Genomic DNA, 22,847 nt, shown 5'->3' with positions numbered 1-22,847 from the left:
TATATGTATTGGGTTTACATGATGTGTTAGCTTTCAAGAGCAATTTATATTCTTTATTCTTTAACAAGAATGACTGCACTTTGGTCACAGCCTGCGACACAAAATATAAATTTTTTTATCCTCCTTGGTCCACTCAACCCCCTTTATCCTTGCTCATCTCCCATGTGTCTATGTGGTGAAAGCCGGGTCTAAGAATAAAATAAAAAAATCGTTCCCCATGGCTCAGATTACATTCTCTAATGTCTCATTAACCTTGACCAGTGTCTGTTCCATGTTCCCATGTGAATGAACAAGATTAGATAGATAAGATTCATCATCATTCCGAACAGGGGACGGTTTATTTTATATGTGTTAGCTGAATTTTGACGTGTGTGTGTGTGTGTGTGTGTGTGTGTGTGTGTGTGTGTGTGTGTGTGTGTGTGTGTGTGTGTGTGTGTGCGTGTGTGTGTGTGTGTGTGTGTGTGTTTTGTTGCTCTCCCTCTCTTCTGCTGTGCTCCTGCTCTCTCTCTCTGTGGTAATAAACCCTTTGTTCATAAAAACCTGTACATGGTTATTCGAGGTATAGTGGGGCAACTTAGCTAAATATAGCATAACAATTGTGAATTTTGTGAGGAAAGCACCAAATTTGGCACACTAGTAGCCTATCATATTTTGAACATATTTTGATATTGGGCTATCTCAAATTCAGCCGCTGATGGCTGTGGCAGCCATTTTCACTGCCATCAAAAATTTTGAGATGGCCCAATATCCAAATCTGTTCATAATATGATTGTCTACTAGTGTGCCAAATTTGGTGCTTTCCTCACAAAATTCACAATTGTCATGCTAAGTTGCCCCACTATTATGGGACTGCGCCATTAAGCTCGAGTGAATCGGCTTTAAGAATCCAGTAATGAACAAACAGGGAAATGCGCATTTAAAACACTCTTAAAAAGAGTTGATTTGTCACAGTTATGTCAGAGCGGTTATGTCAGAACGAGCTGATTCGTCCCACGGTCACGGATTGTTTAACCCCAATATGGAGCCGTTCAAAAATTACGCAACGCTATTTTTTGGGGGAGGTGTGTACAGACAGGCTTGATTAAACCTTACTAATAATTTTTATTCGACTCATTAAACCTTTACAATATGATTAGATTTTTCAGGGTCCCTCATTGTAAGTAACACTTGATCCAAACAAAGCCAATGGAAATCTATCGCCAAAAAAACCCCCTGACAATGTCAATGTGTAATCAGCAAAGGCCTACAGGCCAAATGTGTTCGGCTGACCAGAAAATCAAGATGGCAGCCATATCATTTCATTTGGATGTTTGGTGGGTGGTCAAGCGATAGATGGGGATGTGGTCAGACGGCTGTCCGACCAATGGGTGCACATTTCAAAAAATCGAACAGCAACAACAACAAAACAACAGCAGCAACACCAAGCTCTTGTCGACCTGCGACATGTCGTAGGTAAAAATAACTCCAAAGAAAACGAGAAATAAGCCTCGATGCATCGGGCAGCATACTCCGCCGATTGACTGGACGAAGTAACTGCAACAAATGGGATGCAGAGTTTATAAGAAATGTACACTCCATTGACTGTTTATTGTGTGTTGCTGATTGTCTAGTGTGGTCTTGCTCATCATAATACATTGTCCTCGGTGTGCTGATAGTTATTATGATTGTAGGTGTCTTCTTGTTGATGAGGTAGAGGCAGATATCACGAATAGGTAGTCCATTTTCTTTGTGTGCTGGTGGCTGATGGATATGAGAAGTGTGTTGTCTGACCACAGTATGCTAGGATTTTTGGTCGATGCATGATTGACTATTGCTGATTTTTCCCGTTCGCCTCGTCTATTATGGGCTTGGTGTTCTTTCAATCTAGTGGTGAAAGTCCTTCCAGTTTCACCAATGTAAACTTTATCGCATTCACAAGGGATGTAGTAAACACCTGGATGGTGGTTAAGTGGTCTTCTGTCCTTATGTGTGTGAAGAATAGATTTGAACTTGTGTGTCGAGTGATGGCATATTACGACAGTGACCTGCAAAAGTATTCAGCCCCTCAGGTCAGTACTTGGTAAAGCTTTTGCAGCAATGACTGTGATGAGTCTTTTTGAGTAGAGTAGGTCTCTACCATCTTTGCACATTGAAATGGTGAAATCTTTGCCCATTATTCACATGAAAATTGCTCGAGTTCTGCCAAGTTTTATGGGGATTGTTAATGGACTGCGATCTTCAAGTCTCGCCATAAATGTTGACTTGGGTTCAAGTCAGGACTTTTACTGGACCACTCAATAACATTTATTTTGTTCTCATTCAGCCACTCCAGTGTGGCTTTAGCTTTGTTTGTCGTATCATTGTCCTGCTGAAATGTGAATCTCCTACACAACTTCAGATCCTATAACCCTCTCCTGAATGGTGCTTCTCCACCACTTTATGTCTGTCTTCTTTGGAAAGCTCTTTGGTCTTCATGTTGGCCTTATTGGCTGGACCAAGTGAGTTTCACCTTAAAACTCCTCAGATAAGAGGGGGAGTTTAATTTTTAAGTTAAACCACTGATTACATAGAGGATTACAAGTGAAATATATTCCACTTATTTTGTAACCTTTTGAAAAAATAATTTGCTTCCGAAGTGATTTAGCATTAATTAGGCCAAGGTTTTGAATACTTATACAACCGAGAATCACCATATGTTCTCTGTTAATCTAATTTATTCACATTTTATCTGCATTTTTTTTTGTTAGCTTTATCACGTTGGAATAGTTTTTGAAGACTCTATATATTAAGTTTGATTTGAAAGCATCATGAAATAACTGCAGGTGGCATCAAAACATGAAAAAAATAACTGCAGGTGGCCACTGTATGTTGGCAGTCTTGAGAATGTTCTGAATGTGGTGTGATGTATGGCCAATGAAGGGGAGAATAACACAAGTTATCACTTCTGGTGTTGGATCATGTATCTTTGGTGGTTTAGTAATGATCTTGTGGGTGGAATAACTGCTGATTTTAAGGGTAGTCATGATATGGCGTAGTTCAAAATGCAGGATGTGCTTGTCGCTGATGGTATAGGTGTGATGAATAAAAGTGCTGCTCCCAGACTGGATAGTTGAAGGATGATGAACAGAGCGGCAGTTGAGGTAGCAGTCCATGTGAGTTGGCTTCCTGCATCCCTTGTGAGAGGGCTTGCCATTAGGAGACTTGTTAATTTGAATGTCAAGAAAATAAATTGACTGTTGTTGCTTGACTTCCATGGTGAATTTAATGTTGCAGTACTGATTGTTACGGTGCTGAAGAAAAGTGTTGAAATCTCTCTTGTCTTGTTGCCATATAACAAAGATGTCATCTACCTGACGTAGCCAGAGCTAAAGTTGAAATGGTGCAGAGAGGAGGGCTGAGCACACAAAATCTTCCGTGAATACGTTTGCCACTAAGGGTGAGAGTGGACAACTCGTAGTCAAGCCATTTGTTGGGAGAACAAACTGGAACAGGGATGCCAGTTAAAAAGTGATTCTACTTTGAAACGGATGAGGGTGTCAGAGGTGAGAATGTCAAACGACTGGATGTGCTGAATGAAATGTTCTGGGTTTATAAGGTGGTGTTGCGTCTTTCCGAAAAAGTGGTTGAAGGAGCTATGTGCTTCGCTAGATTATAGGTGGGTGAGCGCAGAGTTGAAACGATGGGTCAAAGTGGAGCATCTGGTTTATGTATCTTGAGTTTTCCAAATAAAACATGTAGTCTAAGACATTTTGCATTTTTCTACTCTAATTCATGATGAAGCTAGCGAGCTATCATGTGCACAGCCTGTGGCTGCTGGTTGCATCATTTTCTGGGGGCATGGCTGTGCCACTGATGGACTGATGTCCTCTAATACCAGTACACAGGTATTCATTTCACCAACCTCAGGAGGATAACAGGCTGAGTCAACCCCACCTGGTGCTATTTCAACAGCCAACAGGGGCTCAAACTCAGGACCCTGAGATGTTAAGCCAACCACCTTAACCGTAAAGCTAACACCAGGCTTATGAGGAAGCTAAAACTTTGTGTTCAATGCAAATGCACCTTAATGAAAAAGAAAATCATATTCAAATAACCAAATTTATCCACAATATACCTTGATGGAAATCTTAATATGTCCACTTTTTCCAATCTTTTTCCAATAATATGTCCAATCCTAATATGTCCACATAGAAAGTATGTCCACTTTTTCCTTCAAAACCAATGAAACTCTTCGAGGGACGTTTGCAAATAATTTTGTCACAAACTCTTGTGGAATTGTGTTCAATGCTACTTCCAATACCTTCCAAAGATTATACAATTTTCTGGGATCTTTTTACTTTTTCTTTTCCAAATAGTCCCATAACCACTTCAATGATAATGAGACTGGGCATGTGTTGAAGAACTCCAGCTTCCTCTTCCTTTTGCAAATAAGTTTTAATGATTCCAGCTGGATGTTTTTGATCATTATCTTTCTGTAAAATAAACTTTGGACCAATAAGTCATGCACCACTGGGGATAGCATGGTGGATTAAAATTTGTTTGTATCTTGCTACAGTCGACAAACCATCAATTTCAGCAATTTTCCAACACCACTTGAGGATATGCACCCCCAAATTTAAATTGAGCATCCTCCATGCTTAATTGTTGTCATAAAGCAAGGCTTTTACAAGGTTCAGTTTTCTCATCTCACATACTTTCTTCGATTAGATCCAAATAACTGAAATTTTGACTCATCTGTCCAAATCAACTTTGATTATTGTTCCACAGTCCAATTTCTGTATTCTTGTGCATACTTTAGCCTTTTAGTCTTGTTCTCCTTTCCGAACAGAGGTTTTCTTACTGCAACACGTCCTTTAAGTCCTGGTTTCAAAAGTGACCTTTGTAGTCTTGATGGATGGACAATGACACCTGAGCCCTCTGCCAGTCTGTTGTCAATTTCAATGCTTGTAGACTTTCTACGAGCAGAGTAACCACCATATGGGGGATCTTGTTCCAAGCATGCAACATGTTCTTCTGATGCATACCTTTATTTTGGTGGTGTATAGGCAGCTGACAGCTCTGTATAGGCAAAAAAAACAACAACCCAGGATTACATGAATGAAGCAAAAACGTACCTCCTGCGTAAAATTCAAAACACCTCACTGCACTGGAAAAAGTGGGGAAAGGAATGCCATACTGTAAATGGTGCAGACTTGTTATACCCCACTTTTTGTAATACCCTCCCCCACTCCCCCACCTGGAGGTGGTACTACACGATACACATTTATTGAGAGAATTTGCATCCCCTCCCCTCCCCAAGATCACTGGCAAAGATAAAAACCACCCCTATACATTCATTGGGGTCATGTTGATCCGATGTAGTAAGCTTGGATGTAATCAGCCCATAACTATAGGAGGAGTTCGCGTGACAAACAAAAAAAACACCAGTGTGTGAATTATATTAAGGATTCCTTCACAATATTCGCCTGGTTACATAAAGCATTCTTAAGGAAAGACTTGAGGATTTACTTCAATATTTCCTCCAAGTTTCCGCTGAAGGACATCCTTAATTTGAGGATCGTTGGTATATTCGAACATTTCTTAAATTTTTCCTTAAAATCTTCAGCAAACGCAAAGGAGAACCATCCCCCTCCCCTACCATCCTAAAACACCAATCTTTGAGTTTCCAAATGGTGCTCTTCATGGAAACCCTTGTCGAAAACATGTACGAAGGATCAACACACGAAGGATCTTTGAGCCCCAGGAGTCATTTCCACAACAATATGTTTTAACTCTCTGAACACTGAGCTCCTTGGACTTTTGGCTCCCCCACCCTGGGTTCCCTGGAGAAAACTCGGGTTTGGATATATGGAGGCCGCTCGGGTATATGGATGTTCGAATAGCGGCTGGTAAAATGGCTGCTCGGGTTCAAAGGGTTAAATAATTTATTTATAAACTTCATTGAATTGGCAATTGCACACACGATATCTGAGCAGATGGGCCGATGTAAATATGTGTTCTGGTGCAGGTACTGCAGGTGCAGGTGAACGAGTTGTTCATCCATGATGCTAGCGAAGCGGTAGTTTCATGGTACGAACATTTATTACTTCGTGTGAAGGTTATTTAGATCCCAATTCAATTGATAGCAATGATGTCCCCAGGAAAAAGGGTAAACTGAAGTGCATACGTAATAACTATATTGAACATGGTGTGTCTCTCGGTGCTTCAAAAATCTTCTTCTCTGAAGTGGCTGAACAGAACGAGGCAAAACTTTATAAGTATGACCGACTATCCATGAGGAACAAAAAGTTCGCACATATCATGTCAAAGGTCACATGGTATGGCAGCCATATTGGATTTACCCTAAAACTTATTTTAAAAATCTTCTGCTCCAGAATGGCTGGACAGATTGAGGGGAAACTTCACACAAATGTTCCCCAAGCATTGGTTGGTCAAGTTTATGAAGGAATAATTGACGGGTCACATGGTTTAGCAGCCATACATAATTGGAGAAAAATATTGAATGTTTTCTCTGGAAACCGCTTAATCAATCGACATGAAACTTCAGAATTATGATCCAGTAGTGATGGGGAATAAATGTTTTAAATTTTAACTTGATTGAATGTGCGGTCTGGCAGCCAGAATTATTTCATTTTTTTGATCTGGGTACTTTTTGATGATTTTTATTTATTTATTTACGTATTTTTGAAAAACGCTCACTTGGCTGTACCTGGATGGGTTTGAGGTTAGAGGATTCATTGAAATGTAAATCCTACCCAGGTTCTTCCTGATGACTTCATCTTTGCTTTGTGCTTGTTTGGGTTCCTTCTGACGACTCCAATGCAGGACTGTACCTATTTGGTGTTCCATTTGATTTGAATTGAATTTGTTTTAATCCCATTCTAAATTCAATTGAATAATAATGAAAAACGCCATGGGTCAGGGTGAGGTGTCCAATCAAAACGGGGTTGCATCAAAGTGGGACGTCTTGGTACCCGGTCATCACTGCCAGCAGTGATAAAGTGGGCACTCGAATTATGTCCATTATTAATTATGGAACACACCAGCACACAAATACCACACAAAACAAGTTCTAGCATGGCTCTGCAATTTCTGATTGCTCTTTCTCATTTACTTTGGGTTGTTGTGATCACAAGTTTTTGAATACTGTATTCTGATCAATGTGAATTAAAGGTTTCTAAGTGACAAGCTTGGTTTGTTGTCACCCAAACTAAGCTGTTTTACAAAGTGAATGTTGTTATAAAGGTAGAAAACACTTATGGAGGCTTTAGAGTAAATTGTTGATGCTAATCACATCCATATATTGCAACTCCTGAATGTGTCCATGACTTTTGCACAGTAGTGTATCGACATCTATCTACATATACTAGCAGAGCCAACCCGTCTCTTCGCTGACGTCCTGTTTGCCAAAATTACCCACGCATAGAGTGCTTTAACCCTTCCCCATCTCACAAACTGCTCCCCACGCCTTGTACCCCATTCGTCCTGATGTCCCTTCCCACTAGATATATCTCACACATGATGATAAGCCTTGACAGGTATGGTGGGGGTGGGGGGGTTGGCAAAGTGAGGTGGAGAAAGGAAGGTGGACAAATTTAACCATGCAAAGAGAGTGCTTTAACCTCAGTGTTGCCCAGGTAAAAAAGGAAATTGTAATAACCTCTGCCACCACGAGGTGGCGTTGCATGGTCCACATTTACATAGAGAATTTATGCCCCCCCAAGGACCCCTACACCCCCACGTGAGGCCGCAGCCACATAGCATATGTCACTCACCACAGATTGTATTTGTACCCTGAGTTTGGAGTTTGTAACTTAAAAGATGTGTGAGAGAGAGAGAATGAGAATTAGAATGAGAATGAGAATGGAGTGTGTGTGTGTGTGTGTGTGTGTGTGTGTGTGTGTGTGTGTGTGTGTGTGTGTGTGTGTGTGTGTGTGTGTGTGTGTGTGTGTGTGTGTGTGTGTTCAAAACACACACACACATGTATATATAAGCAAATACCACCCATCACTCTGCTAATGAAAATACTGAATAGGGGATAAAAAGAGGGGGAAAGAGAGAGGGGAGGGAGGGAGAGAGAGATGGAGGAGAGAGACGGTGGGGGGGGGGGAGAGTGAGCAGCTGGAGGAGCAAGGAGGGAAGGGGAGTGAGGAGTGGGGGAAGGGAAGGCAGTGTGGGGTGAGAGGAAGGGAAGGCAGACGTGTGGTGGAACGTTAATTACGATTCATACTGTCTCATCAAAATGATTCTGTATAAAATAACAATGAAGATGGAAACAAAATAATGTCTGAAATCCATTTTCCTTCCGCTCATAATAAAAATAACGCCCAGAGACAAACACTGCCCAGACATGTCCGGAGAAAAACATTGCATGGACATGTATGGAGAGTGGAGACAAACATCGCCCAGACACATCTGGAGACAAACATTCACCAACCGGACACTTTTGGAGACAAACAAACATCACCCGCACAGGCATCGAGATGAACAAACACCGCCTGGACACCTCCAGAGAAAGAAAAAAACTGCCCGGACAGATCCAGAGACAAACAAACACCACCCGGACAGATCTGGAGACAAACAAACACCGCCTGTACAGGTCTGTACACAAACACTGTCCAGAGATACACAGGCCAGACATGTCCGGAGACAAACTCCATCTGGTGACAAACACCATCTGGACACTTCGGGAGACACAAAGAGAGAGAGGGAGAGAGAGATGTGTGTGTGTGTGTGGGTGTGTGTGTGTGTGTGTGTGTGTGTGTGTGTGTGTGTGTGTGTGTGTGTGTGTGTGTGTGTGTGTGTGTGTGTGTGTGTGTGTGTGTGTGTGTGTGTGTGTGGGGGGGGGGGTGTTGCACTGTTTTATGAGGAGTGGAGTGAGGATGATATATATATATATATATATATATATATATATATATATATATATATATATATATATATATATATATATATATATATATATATATATATATATATATATATGTTAGTATTTGGCTGATGTCGGCAATTTTTCGGGACAAGAACTGAACCGATATCGACTGTCAGGTACTCGGTAAGTGGCTTAAGCAAGCACTCCAATTAAATGGTTGAAAAAAGCGGCTCCCTTGGCTTTTGATTAGGGATCACTGAACCGTCATATTAAACACACACCTCCCGGAGATGCACAAAATTTCAAATATGTCCGAATTGGGCAAATGAACACTTCTTCTTCTTTTTTTTTTAGCAGTCGGAACTGCTGCTAAGTTCAATTCTGGAGCAAAAAGTTTTTAATTTGGCCTCGTTTAAAAGATTCTCGAGAATACGGCATGTGCGAAAATTAGATAAAAGCAGTGTGACCACTCCTCATTTTCATAAATGCCAAGGTGAGCCAAAGAAAAAAGCCAAGAATTCATAAGGTTTCGGAAAAGCGATGATAATGGAAAACCTATACGCCAAGAAAACCTATAGAAAACCAAGACGCCAAGGTGAACAACGAATAGCCAAGATCTTGTGAAAAAAGCCAAGGAGTGGTCACACTGGATAAGAGCACGAATGCTGCCGTCTCATGGCGCTTTGAAGAATTGCAATGTATCCAGCGATTTGTACGTATGATGATATCAAATATGTCTGAATTGGACAAATGAACACTTTTTTCGCAGTCAGCATTGCTGTTAAGTTCAATACTGGAGCTTAAATTTTGTAAGTTGGCTTCGTTTACGAGATTCTCGAGGTTATGGCATGTGCAGAAATGAAATAAAACCACGAACGCTGATGTCTCCAGGCTTTTATATGCATTGCAATGTATCCAGCAATTCAAATGTTATGATGATTGCAATCGATAATATGAGTGAGGATAATGAAGAAAAAAAACATTGTGATGAAATCATTGTGGCCCGTTCCATGTCAGAGTGTGATTGAGCAGGCCAAAAAACATGGTGGCTTCAGACCCCAGCGAGGTAACCCAGGATATTCCTTTAGACTCCATAGAAAGCGAGGTGGCCAAGGATGCACCTGAGAAATTAAATAAAGCCATCGATTTTCTTCAGAAGGGCCGTTTTAATTAATCCAAACACCAAATTTTCACTCATGCACTTCCTTCAAGTTCTGTTAATATGAATGCAAAGTTTCAGGCTGCTAGGTTTCATGGTTTTGGAGTTATGGAGGACACACACACACACACACACACACGAATGATAATTAGCACGAATGTTTGTGTGATGAGAATTATTTTTAGTAATGGCAGATGTGCAATTCGTCCAGTTGCTAGTGGTCCATGTAGCATAATAAGCAAATCGTTGTTTTGAACGCTGCAAAACATTTTCATTTGCACACCAAAGCTAACTCTCTGCCAGTCATTGCTACATCTGGCACGGTCAGTGTTACATTGTACAAGTGTTTTCCCTGTACTATGGTAGCCCAACAGGCTGAAAGATTACTTTGAGGCATTTATTTCTTATTTTTCATTTTGCAATAACAGTTTATGGGACACATGGGACAGCCCAAAATGCCCAAAGGGTCGAGGCACTGCCGCCTATGCGGTGACCCCTCTCCTCACCAACCACAAACAAACAGCATGCTCGATAAGAGGCACTCGAAGTCGAGGCGAAAGGTAGAAATTTTATTTGCAGAATGCTCATCATATTTGTATGCAAAGTACAAATGAGCCGTAAGTGTTGCTTTTGCGATGCCCCGAGCAATGGTCATAAAACGGTAAAATTGGCTGTTCCATTACGAGAACACAATTAGGTTGCAATATTAAGCACAGACATGTCCACGGGTGTAGCAAAAGGCCTTGTGGCTATTTGATATTTATTGATATAAATTTCCATACAATAAACAATTTCATCCGGTGCAACACATAGACACAGCAATACTCATATCATGAGTGATGTATTGAAGAACAAAGCTTGATATTTTTGCAGCATCAAAGGCATTCAGTTGATGGAGGTAGGTATAGCATAATAAGCAAATAGTCAGTGGGGTTCATACACACATGAATACATGAAAAACACAAAACTGTCGGACAAGGTGCTGCCATCCCGGGAAACTCTGGGTACCAGCGAAGTAACAACAATGGCGCCACCTTTCTCACTGCACTCAGCAGGACATTTACAAAGGAAGAATTTTCTCTTTCCCATGGATACCAACCCATGGAGATTGCCCATGCTCTATCCTTTTAAATGCTGAACGGCAAGCAAATAAGGAGTGCATACTATTTTTAAATTATTTGGTTCGACTCAGCTGGGGTTTGAAGCACTGATCTCCCAGACTCGGAGCATAAGCTCCAACCATGACACCACCACGTCGAGCTATCATTACAACATATTCGATTTTAATTAATTGTGCTGGAGGGGTTAGTCTGAAGCAAAGATTGAAAATGACACCCCTTAATTGCCCGATTTGAACGAAACTTGATATTGCACGTCAATGTGAAAAAAAAATAAACGGAGAAAAGAAAGTTGAATTAATTATTGTGCATAATCTTCGAAACACAATTTTATTTATTAATGAACATGGAAGTATGAGATCAAAATGGCGATGTTTATTTTATGCTTAAAAATAAATCGTTCTTTGGCTGTATTAAATGTTTGAGATTTTAAAAATAAATAATTTCAAGAGAAAACTACAAAAAGATAGCTCCAGCAAACTATATCGCTGAGGTTGTTTGCAATGATCAAATTCTCCCCAAGAGGACTTGACTGAATCCTGAATTGATTTTTTAAAATAATTTTTTCGTTGCCCGAGTTGAACGAAACTTGATACTGCACACCGCAGGAGAATGGTAAGGTGGGCCTAAAATTTTTGCAGTGTCATGTACCGTTTTGGCTGTATTCTAGGAACATACATACATACAACATGAGAGTTTTAGTAATGTGTCTATATATATATATATATATATATATATATATATATATATATATATATATATATATATATATATATATATATATATATATTTTGTTAAGAAGAAGGCACTTCCAACCAAAAGTCTATTGTGACTGAGGATGCTGGTTGTGAAGCTGGTGAAACGTCACCTGAGACCTGGTCTGCTGTTGCTTTTTTGTTAAAATTAGTGGAATCGATTTTGCTCAAAAAAAAACTTTTTTTATTTTTTTAAACTTTTGGTTGGAAGAGTCTTCTTCTTTAAATATGAAATCCCAACCGCCTCAGTCTTAATATATATATATATATATATATATATATATATATATATATATATATATATATATATATATATATATATATATATATATATATATATATATATTTATATATATATATATATATATATGAAAAAGAGAAAAAGACAGATTGTGAATCAACAAGGCTTTCAGTTTGGTGAAAACTGAATTGCTACCTTGTCCAACAAGATGTGTACCATTAAATACCATACATTGTAACATTAATTTATGGATGCACATAATGTCATTTGATTATGAGAGAGCATTGGACTACAGAATTGAAAGTCCGAGTACATTGTGTGAAGCGAGTCGACAGTATGACATCTTAAAAAGTGAACAAGATGTATGTGAGACCATTATAATACAATTAACACTCCAAAAATCCCGAGAAGTACTTTCTCAAAGTATCTTTCTTGAATCAAAACTTCAATGTGTTTTTTGTTGTGTTCTTATTGACTTGTGTGCCAGGACAGTGAAAGGATTAAACTTTTGTAGGTTTAAATAAAGACCGTTTTATTTGACTGGAAAGCATCACATTAATTGAAGGGGCTGTGAAAGAGCGAGAGGGGGAGTATAAGTTGAGGAAGAATGATTAGGAATGGGCGTGTGGTGGTTTTATCCAGACGCCGTTTGTCTCCACGAAGAGAACAACGTGGCGGTCAATGCTGCGGACTTGACCTGCTCCTGGCACTGGAAGATTATCATTCATTCCAAGGCCTTCCTCGAGTTGTGTGTTACACTGTGGGCATCTCTCGTGTACAAGGTGACAATAAGCTTGCTTACCCATTTTCGATGGTAAGAAATCCATGAAAGATGTCTGTTCAAAGCTCTCGGGAGCCTGGCTTGTGGACCGAATAAAATGGAGGCAGCTGGTGATTGCCAGAGAGAGAGAGAGAGAGAGAGAGAGAGAGAGAGAGAGAGAGAGAGAGAGAGAGAGAGATAGACAGAGACAGAGACAGAGAGAGAGAGATAGACAGAGAGATAGACAGAGACAGAGACAGAGAGAGAGAGATAGACAGAGAGATAGACAGAGACAGAGACAGAGACAGAGACAGAGACAGAGACAGAGACAGAGACAGAGACAGAGACAGAGACAGAGACAGAGCGAGAGCGAGAGCGAGAGCGAGAGCGAGAGAGAGAGAGAGAGAGAGAGAGAGAGAGTGAGAGAGAGAGAGAGAGAGAGAGAGAGAGAGAGAGAGAGAGAGAGAGAGAGAGAGAGAGAGAGAGACAGAGAGAGAGACAGAGAGAGAGAGAGAGACAGAGAGAGAGAGAGACAGAGAGAGAGAGACAGAGAGAGAGACAGAGAGAGAGACAGAGAGAGATACAGAGAGAGAGACAGAGAGAGACAGAGAGAGAGAGAGAGAGAGAGAGAGAGAGAGAGAGAGAGAGAGAGAGAGAGAGAGAGAGAGAGAGAGAGAGAGAGAGAGAGAGAGAGAGAGAGAGAGAGACAGAGAGACAGAGAGAGAACGTTGTCACTCTGATCATGTCAGTAGGCGAGGCACGCAATGATTATTTGATGAGAAGGATGCACGGGAGGGAGAAGCAGAGTAAGGGAAGGCCGATTGAATGCAATCATGGTGACATGATGACACCCACGTGGCCAGTCATGGGGGTAAAAGGAAATAAATAAATAAAAACAAACGAAAGACATTGTCATCGAGGATGGTGCACAGCAATATATAATTCATGCTAATGGCAAACATGGAACATGACGAAATGCTTCGAGTGAGAACACAAATCCCACTATTAGAGCAGTTTGGCTTGAAAACGGGGTTCGGCATCTGATGCAAAAGGACAGTTTTACACGCCCGTTCACCTTGAATGACCTTTGAACCTACGAAGGTCAACACAGGCAGAATGAAGGGCCTTTAAACCCATGAAGCCTGTCGTGTCTAAACCAGAGAGTTTGTCATAGTTGAATGTGATAACGTCCAGAGAGGTTTCATGATGTGTTTATCCTTTAACCCTGTGGTGCTAGTTTGTTTTCCTTTCACCTCTGTGGTGTCCACACTTCAAGGGCGTGGAACTTTTTTCAACGGCATTATATTGTCAACGCACAGAACCAATAATTTACACTGAAAAACCACATTTTCAAGACGTGTTTTTAAACCAATGTTTGTGACCAAAAAGGCAGAATTGTTCTCCAATGGTGACTTTTCACCTGTCAGACATTGCAACCTGGCGTTGATGTATTCTTGTTATCTCATGGTTGCAGGTATTTGGTGTGTCAAAACCCAACAATGTGCTAAAAAAAAATACTGCTTAAAGAGGCTCTCGAGGTGACTGAGGTCCCAAAAAGGTGTCCATAAAAAGGAGAACACATGAAATAACCTCTCGTTTACGGGATCCTTCATCACAACCATTTCACCAACACGGAGCCCAGCACGAAGTACACAGCCGCGCATCGAATTTGTCCCACGTCGGGAGACCTTTCATTGAAGATCATTAAATTAAGATTCATTGTGGACATTTCCAATGAAAGGAAGAAGTAATAATGAGAAACTTCACGCTTTGCGTGCCCCCCAGAAACTGTGTATAACAATTTCCTGGCATCTCGCGAGATGAAAAAGATCCCGCTGTGCTCCGCACTCTGCCATCCAATTCCAGTGCTCTGCAGCCATGGCGCAACACTGCCGTGCCTTTTATAACACAGCACTTCAATATGGGCCTTCTATCTTTCCTAAGCCTCTAAGTAAGTGCCACTTTGCCGAGAGATTTGTGGAATTGCAGACATTACTGCGGGGGTTATCAGCAGCACCTAACTCAAAAGATAACAGAGGGATTTCGAAATGACATTTTTATATAAAATAATGTGATGTCTGCATGATGGAAATTGACAAACATCACAGAAGTGATAACGCATCTGCCGTTCGGAAAGACGCATCAAGGTTGTGACGAGTCATCCGTAACAAATTTCAAGGTGGACGGTTTGCATCAAGTCGATCCATGATGGAACTACTTTCTGTATTGCTCCGCATAGCGTTCAATAATGCAGGTGTGCACTTGGGAATCTGGGTGTAATTATGTAGCACTCTTTCTCCAAGCTGGGACACTTTGAGGAGTGGGTTAAATAAGGGCTGCTGGTATCAGGTCTCCAGTCTCCATCATTTCCAAACCCTGTACTGACGGAGTCACAAATGTGAGCATTAAGAATGCACTTCGGAAAGAGACTTTCAGATGTGAATGTCACACGTAACACGTGGCGTTCTCCCGGTCCAGGTGGTCTGCCATAATTTCAGAGGATGAAGCCGCACGCTATTCACACCACTGACGACGGAAACCTCATTACTGGCGTCAGGAAACTGGAAAGATATCAAATAAGAGGACACAAGGCCAAGTTTCTGACACGACTATGCCATGGTGAGAGCCTTTTGGTGGAAATGAGGTCTCCAGCCTTCCATCTTCGAGCCGTGACAGAAGTGACCTTTTCAGGATTTATTGTACTCTGCTACACTGGGCAGAGCATACCCATATGAAAGTAAGCACCGATAGTGGTATTTACAGTAAAATCAGCTGGTATGTGTGGGAACAATGAGGTTAGACTACAAACAATAACTTGTCAATCCTTTAGAAATACACATAATGACACTTCTCCACATTTTGTCAAATTTCATTCTTAATTACGCTTGTCTACACCTCTTAAACAACCTCATTTCTCTCACCTCACCTGATGTCTCCAATAGTTTAAGTCTGAAGGAAATTCTCTCTGACAATGACACAATGGGATGAGATTACAAAACTTCTTCACAAAACACAATACCTTATAACATTCCTTAATCTCATTCTCAACACATTAGTCTTGTCAAAAAAAACAACGCGTCATCAATTGATCGTTACTTTAACCACTGATTTGCATTGGAAGAAATATAACAGACAAACTCAATGACAAAGTTCCGATGACATGCTACCATGATCTCACGAATGAAAAACACAATTTGGTGAATGTGAACTTTAACATTTAATGAATGCCTTTTATGAGTAAACATGGCAGCACAAACTCAACCCGACAAGGATCCAGACTCAAAACCATATAATTACATTTTCTGCTCAAAAACATAAAGAGCAACTAACAATTACATGTGTGATATATATATATATATATATATATATATATATATATATATATATATATATATATATATATATATATATATACACACAAATACAAAACCAACATATATATATATACATATACACATATATATACACATATATATATATATATATATATATATATATATATATATATATATATATATATATATATACATCATGTATAGATGATTTACCCCTCTCATGCTCTTCGAGCCAAAGTAGCTGCATAAAGCAACCCAAGAAGACTTACACAAGGTAAGTGCTAAACGCTGTTTCAAACCCTTCCCAAAGTTCCTCAACAACTATGAAGACGTTCACTCGTAGTACACATTCAACAATCTCAATGCTATACATTCCCCTCAGCTACCGGACCGGTATCATCACTTCTTGGCAAATCAGCAAAGAAGCCTCGGCTCCAAGGGTGACTGCGGGCGAAGTCACGTCCCCGAGGCTGATGATTGATGGGCGTGACGTCAGAAACTAGCCAAATGTGCCAAGCGGGTCGAGACCCTGCCTTCCCGGGTTTCATGCAAGCAAGCCACGCCCCAGAGTAGGAAACGGGGTTCGGTGTGGGGTCAGTAAGAGTTGAGTTGAGGGGAAGGAACGCACGAGTGCAGAGTGAGGGGCGTACGTGGTCGAGAGAGAATGTAGCCAGGAGATTTCCTGTAAGAGCAGGGCTTCACGGCTGGCTGTTCTTCGACGCATGAAGAACATGGCACGATTCTTGTGTTCATGCTGAGTTGATTTGGCTCGCGTGGTGAAGCAAGCAGCAGACCTTTGGCTCTTGCTCAGGTGTAACCAATCACATTCAAAATTACACCCCAAGTTAATTGGACTCCACTTGTGTTGAAATGTAGTGATTCTGATTATTACCACCACCACCACCAAGGGTGAAGGAGGTTATGTTTTCACCCATTTCTGTCCGTTTGTTTATCTGTTTGTTTGTCTGTTTGTTTGCTTGTTTGTGTGCAGGATATCTCAAAAAGTTGTGGACGGGTTGGGATGAAGTTTGGTGGAGAAGTTGGGTGACAAGGAATAAATGATTCGATTTTGGTGAAGATCCAAATCTGGATTTGAATAAAGAATTATTTAATTTCAAAGTGATTTTTCTCCATTGAGAGATAAGGCCAAAAATGAGATAGTAATTCTGAAATAGCATCAAAAATATATTGGGCCCGATATGTTCTCCTGGATCAGGCATAGCGTGGCAGAGGTATGTGCTCCACCGAGTGCCCTTCTAGTTTCAGAATAAAATCAGCTGTTCCTGTAGGTATCCTCTGCAAGGTAGCACATTTAACAGCAAAGACTCAACCATGGGCTGGGAAGGAGCTTTCAAAAGACTTCTAGGATAAAGTTGTGGAAAGGCACAGATCAGGGGATGGGAAGAAAAAATATTTCAAAGGCCTTGAATATCCTTTGGAGCACAGTCAAGACAATCCTTAAGCAGTGGGAGGTGTATGGTACCACCAAGACCCTGCCTAGATCAGGCAATCCATCCAAACTAGATGACCAAGTAAGGAGGAGACTGATTATACAGGCCACGAAGAGACCAATGACAACTTTGGAAGAGCAACATGCCTTTATGGCAATGACTGGTCACTGTGTGCATGTGAAAACAATATTCCAAGTACTCCAAAAGTCCAAAAGTATGGTGGAGTGGCAAGAAGGAAGCCATTGCTCAAAAAGCCCATCTTGAGTCCCATTTGAGGTTTGCAAAAAAAAACACTCTGGAGATTCTGAAGCCATGAGGAAAAAAGTTTTGTGGTCTGACGAAACCAAGATGGAACTTTGTTGCCGAAATGAAAATCGTAACGTTGGGCGCAAAACCAACATAGCACATCACCCAGAGAACACCGTCCCTACTGTGAAGCAAGGTGGTGGCAGCATCATGTAATGGGGATGTTTCTCAACAGCAGGGACTGGGGCACTTGTCAGGATAGAAGGGAAAATGGATGGAGTAAAATGCAGAAATATCCCACAGGAAAACCTGCTGCCCTCTGCAAGAAAGCTGAAACTGGGACTGAAGTTCACCTTTAAGCATGACAATGACCCGAAGCACACAGCCAAAGCTACATTACAGTTGCCAACTAACAAAAAGATAAATGTCCTTGAGTGGCCGAGTCATAGCCCTGACCGAAATCCAATCAAAAATCTGTGGTATGACTTGAAGATTGCTGTTCATCAACACTCCCGACACAACGTGACTGAGCTTGGACAGTTTTATGCAGAAGAACGGGCAAATATTGCCCAGTCAAGGTCTGCAAAATTGGTAGAGACCGATCCCACCAGACTCAGATGTAATTGTTGTCAAAGGTGCTTCCACCAGGTATTAACTCAGGGGGGTGGACACTTATCAAACCAAGATATTCTAGTTTTGTATTTTTACTTAATTTTCTGAAATTTGTCGAATTTGTTTTTCATTTGGAAGTTGTGAGTTATGATGTGTAAGTAAAGGTGGAAAAAGTCTGATTTAATGCAATTTTATTCCAGGCTATAAGGTAACAAAAGGTGAAAATTTTGAAAGGGGGTGTGGACTTTCTGTAGGCACTGAATACACATATATATATATATATATATATATATATATATATATATATATATATATATATATATATATATATATATATATATATATACATGCAAGTTGCCACGATTGTGTCTGAACAGGATAAACATCGGAACCACAACACAGATAATGCTGAGTGACATATTTTAGAGCTCTTGGGTCCAGACAATGTATGTGGTGATCTGCAAATATTGATATTCTAGTTATGTTATATTCGACACCATTTCGAGTTATGTCCATTTTTGTTGCATACACAGGTGATGAATTGGCTCAGTCATTGGTTTGCACATCTACTGGAAGGAAAAAAAAAAAGTATAACCACAAACTATTTAGTCAATTCTGTCCAACGCATAATTACCTTTCCATCAATTTACTTCACTGAGAAACCTTAGCAGTCTTGCCAGTTAGTGACTATTGTGGGGATGGGGTTGGGAGTTGTGTTGAAGACTTGAAGAAGAAAGGAAGAGTGGTGGACAGAGAGTTGGGAAAGGGGCTTGAAGCTTTGGGAGAGAGGGTTGAAGACTTGGGGTCCGGAGTGGGTTTGCAGACATGAATTTGGGGTGTTGAGGCCTGGTGTTGGCTGAGTGGTTAGGGTGGCTGGCTTGGGATCTTACGGTCCTGAGTTTGAGCCCCTTAGGCCGCTGAATTAACACCCGGTGGGGTTGTCTCAGCCTGTCATGCTTCTAAAGTCGGCGAAATGAGTACCAGCGTATTGGTATCGGGGCACAGCATTAGTGGTCCAATCGTGCTCCAACAAAATGATAGCTACCTGTAGGTATCCTGCCTTAGTGGTGCAGCCAAGCTGTCTTACACAAGAAGAAGAAGAAGAAGAAGAAGAAGAAGAAGAAGAAGAAGAAGAAGAAGAAGAAAAAGACGAAGGGAAGAAGTAGGAGAAGAAGGGGAATCAAGGACTTGTAGAAGAAAGGGCGAGGAGAGGACAGAGATTTGGGGTCATGGAGCAGAGAAAGAACAGAACTGGGAAAGGAGGTTTGATTACTTGGGGTGAGGAGGTGGGGGTTTGACTTGAAAAATAAAAGGGGTGAGGACTTGAAGTCAAATTTTACATTGGGAGGAATTTTTGTGGGTCCTTGTCATTATGCTGTCAATAGACATTCCAAGTAAACTCCCTAAATATTCCACACTCTATTGGGAACCCTTACAACAGCCCGGTGGAACTGGGTATTCTGATAGTACATAAACATATTGGTGGTTGTCGAACCCGTACACATGGCCGTCCGTGTACATGACAGACACAGATGCCATCTCCCCACCAGTCTGCCATGCTCTCCTCTCCCACCCCATGCTGCACCTCCTGCCCTGTTCCACACCAATCTGCATGACCACAGCAGTCCTGGACCAAGACCAGCATGTGCTTGCACAAGTCCTGGCCTGCTCCGTTTTGTATTTCATTTGAATCTAGTCGTTCACTACCATAATGGGGTATGTTGTCCTTGTACATAAGATCATGTTTTTTTCGCTTTCATTCTTGTCTGTCAACTTCCAAATCTGTTCCATTATTAATACTCTTGTCCACCCTCATCACAATACACAAAAGCATAAACTCTTTATGCCTGTGGTTGGCTTAATAGCGGGTGGTGGGCTTGGTATCCTAAGGTCCTGAGTTCAAATCCTGCTTGGCCATTGAATAAATACCAGGTTGGGTTGACTGAGCCTGTCATCCTTCTGAGGTTGGCAAAATGAATACCAGCTTGTTTGGATGATTGAGCCATTTGAGTATCCTGGGTTGGAGTGGTGACCTGTCCAGGATCGTGCCTAATAGTGCAGTAGACTGCTTTGGCAGCAATGATGCTCTGTACAGAGTGTGGTCCCAATGGATGGATGGATAAACTCTTCATGAAAAGAATCGTCTTCCCACACCTGAGCAACTGCTAGTTTTGAAACATCAATGACTGATCCTTGTCGAATGCAGTAAATTCAAATATTGTTTCAGTCATTCTTGGAAGTCTTTAGACCTTTGGCACAGAGCGTTTGCATCAGATCCCACAATATATATTTCACATACAAGCTCTGAGGGTGCAGTGTCACATGATATTGCGGAGTGAAAAATAAACATGTGCAGTTCACCGTTTCGTACACATAATTCGCTGCAAAATGATCATTACTTATTTATATTAACAATTATTACAATTTAAAAAATGGCAGCATTGTGTGACAGAGCTGAATATTCATTCCTTTATCAAAATAAAATGTGTATTTTGGAACACCAGGGAATGTTGCAAAAGAATCGTTTATCTTGCAGTACATACTAAGGACACTGTCATAAAAGTGTCCATTTGGTTTATTATTGCAATTAAGTCGGAATATTTTTAGAATAACTCAACCTGAAACTCTCCAATACTTCACTGCTTGTTCGCAGAAATAGATGAGATGTTTTAAGCCAACAAGATACTCACAACAGTGGAAGACATGCTGGTAAAAGTGTATATGCCTTTGTGTGTATGTATGGATGTATGTATGCATGTATATGTATATATATATATATATATATATATATATATATATATATATATATATATATATATATATATATATATATATATATATATGTGTATATATAAATATGTATGTGTGTGTGTGTATATATATATATATATATATATATATATATATATATATATATATATATATATATATATATATATAAATATGTATGTGTGTGTATATATATATATATATATATATATATATATATATATATATATATATATATATATATATATATATATATGTATGTGTGTGTGTATATATATATATATATATATATATATATATATATATATATATATATAGGTATGAGTGTGTGTATATATATATATATATATATATATATATATATATATATATATAATATGTATGTGTGTATATATATAAATAAATATGTATGTGTGTGTGTGTATATATATATATATATATATATATATATATATATATATATATATATATATATATATATATATATATATATATATATATATATATATGCAGATGTTTGGTACGACAGAACTTTAATATGGATACAAATAAACGCGACATAATAGTGACCGAAGCTTTTTGTGCTGCACTCCTCAGGGTAAAAATCGCAGCAAGTGAAGAAGGAAATGAAGGTGTGTGCTTTATACGCAGGTTGGATTGACCGTGACGTCATTACGGCTGAACCAAACAGCATCTACCTTATTGAGACCTGCGTATAAAGCACACACCTTCACTTCCTTCTTCACTTGCTGCGATTTTTACCCTGAGGAGTGCAGCACAAAAAGCTTTGGTCACTATTATGTTGTGTTTGTTTGTATCCACATATATATATATATATATATATATATATATATATATATATATATATATACATATATACATATATATATATATATATATATATATACATATATACATATATATATATATATATATACACGAGTGCATGCCCGTGCGTGCGTGATACGTGCAAAATAAGGAAAAAAAAAGAAAAAAAGAAGAATTGTGACGTCAATCGTGACGTTATAGCACCGTGTCCTGTCCTTGGTTTGGTAAATAAATGGCCATAACTTGGGAACCACTTGTCCGATTAATATCAAACCTTGAAAAGGCACATCCTCGGATCCCCAGCAATATACCTGGCAAGTTTCAATTAGATCGGACCAGTGGTTGGCGAGAACCAGCAGTCACAGACACACAGACAGACACACAGACAGACACACAGACAGACACACAGAGATTGATGGAATTATAGATGCTTGTGTGTGCCCGTACGTGCGTAATCCCGAACACACATCACAGATTTTGCAACCATCAGATTTTGAAGGATCTGATGGATGACTTGCCTGTACTCAACATGAAGTTCCTCTTGGAAGAAATCGGTATCATCGTATCGAGCAAGGTTGCGATTCTCACGGTGAGCCTGCTCTAGTCTCGCATGGTGTACGTCCTGATGGCACAGGGCATCTCTTACTTGCCGGTCTTCCCGCTGGTGAGGGATTTCTTCTGCACGACGCCTTGCCTCGCGTTCAGTGATTGTCTGCTGAGCG

At 40.1% G+C, this 22,847-nt stretch overlaps 1 protein-coding gene across 4 annotated transcripts in view; it reads right to left on the bottom strand.

The window, feature by feature from the left end:
* Positions 1–22,847, bottom strand: part of PCDH9 (protocadherin 9) — a 190,934-nt gene that overhangs the window by 96,086 nt on the left and 72,001 nt on the right. The window contains exon 2 of one of the 4 annotated variants that reach the window (XR_015050783.1): positions 5,004–5,037. The exons of the other annotated variants lie outside the window; for them this stretch is intronic. The gene's annotated coding sequence lies outside the window, so the exon portion shown is untranslated. The remainder of the gene's footprint in view (positions 1–5,003; positions 5,038–22,847) is intronic. 4 annotated transcript variants of the gene reach the window in all.

This window comes from Eptatretus burgeri, chromosome 13 (assembly GCF_056783735.1).
Source record: "Eptatretus burgeri isolate ZD-2024b chromosome 13, Ebu_testis_v1, whole genome shotgun sequence".
Classification (NCBI taxonomy): domain Eukaryota; kingdom Metazoa; phylum Chordata; class Myxini; order Myxiniformes; family Myxinidae; genus Eptatretus; species Eptatretus burgeri.
Note: the sequence above shows the minus strand (reverse complement) of the source record. Positions and strands in the feature narration are given on the sequence as shown.